This window comes from Pelodiscus sinensis, chromosome 1 (genome assembly GCF_052426305.1).
Source record: "Pelodiscus sinensis isolate ZL-2025 chromosome 1, ASM5242630v1, whole genome shotgun sequence".
NCBI lineage: Eukaryota > Metazoa > Chordata > Testudines > Trionychidae > Pelodiscus > Pelodiscus sinensis.
The window spans coordinates 313,837,109-313,845,385 of NC_143052.1; positions in this window are offsets into that span (position 1 = coordinate 313,837,109).

An 8,277-nucleotide genomic window follows, 5' to 3' on the forward strand; every position below is an offset into this window, starting at 1 on the left:
AGGGCCAATCATGTAGCCAACTCACCAGTCTTGGTTGCCCATTCCTGTTGTAAAGGTTACAAACAAGTCAATCTTTCATGCTTCTGGGCATGTCAATCTTTAAGCACTGAAGCTTCAGAAGAAACTTTCCATATGGGCAGACTAACCCATTACTGTCTATTTCAGAGTTTCTTGCACCTTCCACTGAAGCTGCTAGTGGTCTGGGCCACTATCGAAGCATGACTATTGGACTAACTGTACCACCGGTCTGATGCAGACAGTAATTCCCATAGTGTCCAGCTAATGGCTATTTAGTGCCCAGCTGTATGTGAATGAAAAAGAACCATATTGTAAATATAATTAACATGAAGTGAATGAAAATCTAGCAATCTGGAGAAAATCTTCAACAATTTCTCACATAGTTTTAAATGTTCTTCTTTTCAGTTTTCAGGCATGTGTTTCATATATTGAAGTCATTAGCATATCTAAGAAATCCATGTCATTGTAGTTTATACTGTGTGTAAAGTATATTCAGTCATCATAAGGTAAATAATTCATAAGTAACAACAGATATGAGCCAACAGTTAACATATGTGTCTGATCACAGTACAGAAATGTGTGGGAGAAATTTCAAACATATTTGGCAATGTAGTGCATACTTCCATCTTATCTACCTTGAGATATCCCATATATATATATACAGAGAGAGAGAGAGAGAGAGATTATATATATATATATATATATGATAAGATCTCCTTAATACATATAATGATGCATCTTGCTGTGGATAATTGATAATAGCATTATTTTGTTTGTGCCTAAATCATGACATTTGAAATCACACACAGTTAATTCCCAATGACAGTAAGAATTCTCATTTTCAGCTATGTTTGTCAATATGAGGATGCACCAGTTCTTTCTCTATAGGTCCATGCACTAATTACTACAAGTGATAAAGTATCATATCATAGAAAATTCATGCAGGATATGCTACTGCAGTTTACTTTATAATAGTCTGGACTGAAAAATTAAGTATAATGTGATATTATCCAGCACAGGCTAAATGTGTTTCATTCTTCTGCCATCTGTGATTTCCTTTTGTTAATCTAACCCACTTGAGTCCATATGGTATCAGTAGTCTAGAACAGACAGACTGAAATAGCATTTGCCTATACATTATTTGCTTTTAAGATATTGTTTATGTATCTATCTTAACAGCTTAGCTTTCTCTCCACCCATTTTGAAGAGGAGCTGAAACACTCTCTTCCTCACCTCACAATCTCCCATAGTCGTCCTTGGTGACTTCAGCTTCTATGTTGATCACCTATCTTGACCCTTAGCTGCATATTTCTTCACACTCACCTCTTCATTTGAGGCTTGAGCTACAGCCCTGGTTCAACTCTCCCACTCATTAAAAGGGCCATTCACTTGAGTTGGTCTTTACCAAGCAATGCAATCTTTCTGATCTCTCTGTTGCTCAGTTCCTCCCTCTGACCATCATATGATCTCTTTTAGCATCTCTTATGACTGAGTCCTCCCAATGCCCTGTCACGTAGCCTTTCTACTGACTTCCAGTCAATTAGTTATCTACTCTCAGACCCCTGTTCTAATGATAATGTTACTGAGCCTCTCAATGATTGACTTTCCTTCACCTGTGACTCCTTTGCTCCTCTCTCCCACAGACAGGTTCACCCTGGCTTACACCCTACCTCTGATTCCTCTGCTGTTGCTCTTTCACTGTGGAGCATCTCTGGTGGAAACCCTGTGACAGCCACTACAAATTTGTTCTTTCTTCCTTTAGTTCTGCCATCTTCCCTGCTAATCAACTCTACTTTTCCAACTTGAATGAATCTCCTGTGCATAATCCTAACAGTCGTTTCCCTGCCTTGACTCAATTTTCAATCCATCCCTTCCTGTGAGCAAACTTTTAAATCGTATCACATGCCTAAATTCCAGTTTTTATGTGTGCATCTGATAAGCAAGTTTTTCAGGGTCACCACTAATGTGTTGCTTCTCATTTTGCACTATACCAGGTTATTGTCTTAGAATGTAAGAACTTGAAGGCACAAGTATATGTTTAGCACAGTCCTATTGCTCAATTCCATTTGTACCTAGAATGTCATAATCAATAATAATAATGAGTAGTATCCTGTCCTCCGACAGTGAAGTTTGCAATAGTGAGACAGATATCCAGCAAATCTCCCCTAAATTCACCTTGTGGGTTACATGCAGGACCCAGACCCGCTGACAGGAGTGCAAAGAGGGTAGTTACCCTGGGGCTTAGCAATTCAAAGGGGCTGGTGACCCCTGGTCCCACCTCTTTAGCCCAAGGCCTCACCACTTCCAGAGCACAGAGCCAGCCCCTCCTACAGCCTCTGGGGTCCATGGAAGCTGTTTGGCCCCCCGAGCAAGACCATTTAGGATGCAAAAGTTGCAGCCTCTAAATTGCAAATACTGGGTTCCTCTGGGAAAAGGAAGTTGGAGCCCCACTGAGAGCTGTTCCCTCCTTGGTGATGACTGATCCCTTGTCTTTCATGGCAACATGGCTCCTCTATGTTGCCAGTGGATCCTCTGTCCATATCTGGTTAAACAGTTCCTTCTGCTTAGGGGTGGAAGGCACAAAATAAGAGTTAAATGTTGTCTGAAGCAGCATTAACTCAAGCAGATATATGAGCAGATAGCTATACAGATTAAGGGAACACGACACACAGAATAGATGCTTCTCTGGCACGCTGCCTCCTAAAATAACAACACAACACTGCTTTAAGGTCTGATAACTCAAGACTTTCTAGGACCAGAAACAAATGTTATTTGTCCTTTTGGAAAACTGAGAATCCTTTCTTTCCAATAGTATAAATCTTTGAATTCTTCCTCTACAAAGTAGAGGATCTTAAACCTAATATTTGTCCAGGACTCAAATTTGATCATCCTAGCAGTGAGGCCCAACTGTATTTTGGTGAATCTCCTCCACATGTTTTTGGGAAAAGAAGGTGAAGCAGTAAAAAGTGCGACACATGCACTGTATTTAAAAAAATGTCAAACTTATATGAAACACGCAGGAAGTTTATATGGTGGTGCAACAGGGTGCTAGGAACTACAGTCCTGCTTAAAGATGCAAGAATGTGTTGGTCCACTCTTTTAACAGGAGTTAAAATCCTGTAGAAAACTAAGAAGTAACTTCTGATGACTCATTGTGATAGATGCAACCTTTTAACTCCACCAGGAGATAGGAGAGGTGGGTGTGAATCTCTAGTTGAAGGGAACTAGAGGTGGAGACATTTCTACATAGATGTCTTGGGGATAAAAGAGTAGGTTTTTAATATTGCTTGAGGTGTCAATAAAGGCAAACTTATGTGAGGGAGTGCATTTGACATTATGCATCATGCATAGATTTTGTGTGGTGCAAAGCTGGAACACCACCTACTTACGGAGGGATATCATATTTGGGATATCCTGCATAATTCATATGTGGCTTTGATATTTATGAGTAATTCAGACATCAAAGGCTCAAGTCAGATAAAACCTTTATGACACAAAACTTCTATATCCCATATGTGTGTATGTACTTCTCTTTTTCTCTTAAATATTGTGCCGCTATTTGTGATAACCTTGTAGCCATTTCACCTGCACTCTGCCCACTAACCCATCTCTACTGCTGACATTACAAACTTTTTAACAGCTTTCAAACACCCACCTACTCCAGGTGTAGATTGTATTATGGTAGTATGGAGAAGCCCAAGTCAGGGACCAGAATCCATTATATTACTAGGTATTGGAGACACAGGTAATAAAAAAACTCTGCCCATGATGAAAGACAATTGATGTATGTATATTACCAATACATGGGGAAAGACAACAAAACAGTGAAATAGGTGTATGACTGGCACAAAAACCAGAGGTCCAGCCAATATCACTTTTGGCAGAGGTAAATTTTAAGGAGGGATTTTAAGATTTTCAGCTGAAAAGCTCTTTCCATACATAATGGATGATATGAAGGAGCATGAAATAGCTTATTAAAAAAGTGGACTAATCGGCAATGAAGGTTTGCTTTGTTGACACAGAAGTGGTAATGTAACAAAGTAATCGGAAGGGCTGATATATGGTTGTCTACCAAGGGTTGAAACAAATGCAAAGGTGGCTCCCTGCCCCTTTCCAGGGACATAAATATAGGTGTGTGCACAGGGTGTGCCGGGTGTTCCTGGGCACACCCTAATGAAGGGCGGATTGGCAGACTGGCCGGCTGGAGGAGGAGGGGTGTGATGGGGCAAGCCCGTCCCTCTGCCCCCGCAAGAAGACGCTGGCAGCTGGCAGCCCCGAGCACTTCAAAAGCTGGGGCAGCACACCATGAAGCCGGTGGAAGATGCGGGAGGCCTTTGGGTGAGTGTGGCCCCTCCTCCCCACCTTTGTACCCCCACTGCTGGCTGCAGTCTCAGGTGCGGCTCTGGCAACGGCAGAGGAGCCGCTCACAGGGGTAGGGGGTGGCCGGGCTCCCTGCCTCGCCAACGCCACTCCCCTACCTGCGCCCCAGTGGCCGATTGTGCGCTCCGAGCCCGAGAGCCGCCCCCTCAGTGCTGGAGCCCCGGAGTCTCGCCACTGGCCAGGCCGCGCCACACCGGAAGGAGTGCCTGGCTGGTCAGGGCTGCAGCAGCCGCTTCTTGCGCGCTGGGCTTGGCCCCAAGCTGGGCTGCTGGCGGCCGGGCTCCGGAGCTGCCCACATGGTGGGGGCCCGCTGCTCAGAGCCCACCCAGGGAAAAAATACCAGCCGGGAGGGGGGGCGGGGCTGGCCAGGCGAGGGAGGGGTGGGGATGGGCAGGGGAGATGTGGGGCAGGGTAGGGCTGGCAGGCAGGGGCAGTGTAGCTAGCCTGGGGAGATGCGGGAGAGGGGCAGTGTGGCTGACTGGAGGAGATTGGAGGTGGTGGTGTCGGGGGCAGTGGGGCTGGCCAGGGGAGATTGGGAGGAGGAGAACTGGGAGGCAGGAAGCAGGGGTGGCTGGGAGGGTGTCAGGGCAGCAGTACTGGTTGGGAAGGGTTGGGGAAAGCGGGGAGGGGCGGGACTGACCCCGGCACATGCTGATCCTAGGACACTGTCAGTCCTACGCATGGTCCTGGCAAAGCGCGAGTGAGTCCGGCTGCGGCTCCACAACACGCTCAGGGGATGGGGCAGGGCTTCTCCTCCACCCCAAGGCATCAGACTCAACCAGGAATCACCAATTCGGCCCCACACAGCTTGCTCTATGTTGAACCTGGAGGATAAATGTGGCTTCCGCTGCCTCCGTATGCGCGTCCTGCTCAGAGTGTTGGGGCTCTGTGGTTGCTACGGTCTCATGTGAATCTTGGAGACCTTCCGCCTGGCCCTGGGCCAGCAGCTGGAGCAGTTCCACAGACTCCAGCCCCGCAAACTGGAAAGCAGAAGGTTGGGGAGGAGAAGGGGAAACATAGGAAGGAAGGGGCTTGTGCTGAGGGGAGGAGGGCAGGTCAGGAGAAGAAAGGGGAAGGCACCAAGGGACAGGGTGCAGGAGAGACAAATGCCAGGGGACCAAGTGCAGACAATGAGGAAAAGGGCAGGAGGGGAGGTGTCAGTGTGGGGGGGGACGACAGGGTGATGCTGGGAGAGAAGAGGGTTAGGGCATTGAGGGCTAGAGGAGGGAGGGAGAGGTGCTGGGAGAAGGCTTGAAAGAAGGAGTGGGTATGAGGAAGGTGGGGATAGAGCAAGTCATGTGTGAGGGCACAGGGGCATGAGGAGAACGGGGGCAGAAGGTGGTGAGGGGGTGGACATTAGGGAAAATTAGGACAAAGGGTAGGGGCAGTAAGGGAAGGAGGAGGCACCAGGAAGGTGGAGGGCTAAGGGAAGGTGCAGGTGTCAGGGGATTCTGGGGGTGAAGCAGAAAGGCAGACACCTGCAGGGGAGGGACCAGCACCAGAGGAGAGAGGCAGAGCAGGTATGTAGAGGGAGGTGTTAGGAGAGGGGATGATGAGAGGTAGCTCACATGATCTGAGTGGGGCTACTGGAGGAGTGGGCACAGAGGGGAGAGAAAGGCTGGTGGAGGGGTGCAGGTCTCAAGAAGGGTGAGGGCAGTGAGAAGGGCAGGAGTCAGGACAGCAGAGGAGGAGGATGGGGGCTAATTTGGCTACGACAAATCAGGAAAGAGATCTTGGAGTTATTGTGGCTAGTTCTCTGAAAACGTCCACAGTGTGCAGCTTTGGTCAAAAAGGCAAATAGGATGTTAAGAATCATTAAGAAAGGGATAGAAAATAAGACACAGAATATCTTACTGCCCCTGTATAAAACTATGTATGCCCACATCTTGTGTACTGTGTACAGATGTGGTCTCCTCACCTCAAAAAATATATTTTGGCCTTGGAAAGGGTTCAGAGAAGGGCAACTAAACTGATTAGGGGTTTGGAACAGGTCCCATATAAGGAGAGGCTAAAGCGACTGGTACTTTTCAGTTTGGAAAAGAGGAGACTGAGGGGGGATATGATAGACGTCTATAAAATCATGAGTGGTGTGGAGAGGGTGAATAAAGAAAAGTTCTTCATTAGTTCCCATAATATAAGAACTAGAGGACACCAAATAAAATTAATGGGAAGCAGGCTTAAAACTAATAAGCGAAAGTTCTTCTTCAGACAGCGCATAGCCAACCTGTGGAACTCCTTGCCACAGGAAGCTGTGAAAGCTAGGATTATAACAGAGTTTAAAGAGAAGCTAGATAATTTCATGGAGGTTAGGTCCATAAAAGGCTGTTAGCCAAGGGATAGAAATGGTGTCCCTGGCATCTGTTTTCAGAAGCTGGAGATGGATGGCATAAGTCAAATCGCTTGATCACTGTCTTTGGTCCACCTCCTCTGGGGCACCTGGTGCTGGCCACTGTCAGCAGACAGGCTACTGGGCTAGATGGACCTTTGATCTGACCCAGTATGACCATTCTTATGTTCTTACGTTGGGGGGAACAGGCACCAGGGGAGCTGATGGAGCAAGGGGAGGAGACATGGCAGCAGAGGAAAAAGGTAGAGGTTTATAAGATATTTATTAATAACTTGGGTACCACAGTGGCACATCCGAACATGCCACATGAACTCAGTACTGGTGTACAACACAAACTTCATTCTGCTCATAGGAGGAAACTCTTAGAGTGAACACTTCCCCCAGCCTCTCCGCCCCCAAGTTAATGTCACCCACATTGGGTTAATGCAACTGCAGGATAGTTGCATGAGGGAGATTTGGTGGGGGACAAACTAATCCCTATTGGTAGGAGAATGGTGGGAAAAGTCCTTAGAGGGGGATTACATGACACCTTTTACTTCTGGTCATGTGTCCATCTTGTCCTGAAAGTGTTACCCCCAGTGGTGTGACTAATGGGGGTCAGGGGGTGTGGCTAATGGGGATCGGAACATGGTTAACAGGGGTAAGGGGTGTGGCTAATAGGGGTCAAAGAATACATTTAAAAAAACTTCTTTGGGTGCACACCCTAATGAAATGTGCTGCGCACGCCTATGGACATAAAGTAAATGTTTAGTCCTATTATACTGCAAGATATCAGATTTTAAATCTGTCACTAGTCCAAAACTGATTATTTTGCATTCTGTACTTCAAACTGTTGTACATGATGTGGGTCACATCCAGAGTTGTCCTTACCTATACACAGAATATGCAGCTGCGTAGGGCACCCAAAAATTTGGGGCACCACTGGGTTTTAGTATCCACCCACCGGCCTCTTCCTATTCCTGTTCTATGGCTTTGCTTCCTCTTGAGAGGATCTAGTGAACTTTTAAAAAAAAACTATTAGCAGAACATTGAACCTGTGAAAGAGCCATTCAAGTGGCAATGCAGCCATTTAACAGGCATGTACCAATACCAGGAATATACTGTCAGTTTCTGAATTTACTGAGTTAGTCTACAGGACCCTATTTTAAAATTTGCTTTACAATATTTCATTAGTGTGTTGCTTTGAAGATTATACAATCACATCTCTAAACAATCATCATTCCCCTCTCCCTTGGCTGCCATGGGGCATAGGGGCACCAGTTTACTGTGGATGGCCCCATAAATCCTAAGGTTGGCCCTGGACACACCAGCTCGATAGCCACCTTCATATAAGAACCACCAAATTTTTCACCTACTTGGAAAATTCTTCCTCTTAAAGACCAACATATCTCCAGTTTCCTCCACTGACCTCTTTTGGCCATGCCCCATCAGAGGGTTATGTCATTCAAGCCCCTCCTTAATATTACTTTTTCATCCAGCAACCTATCTCCTAAAAGTATTTGCTCTACCTTTATTTTCAAGGGGCTGGTGGA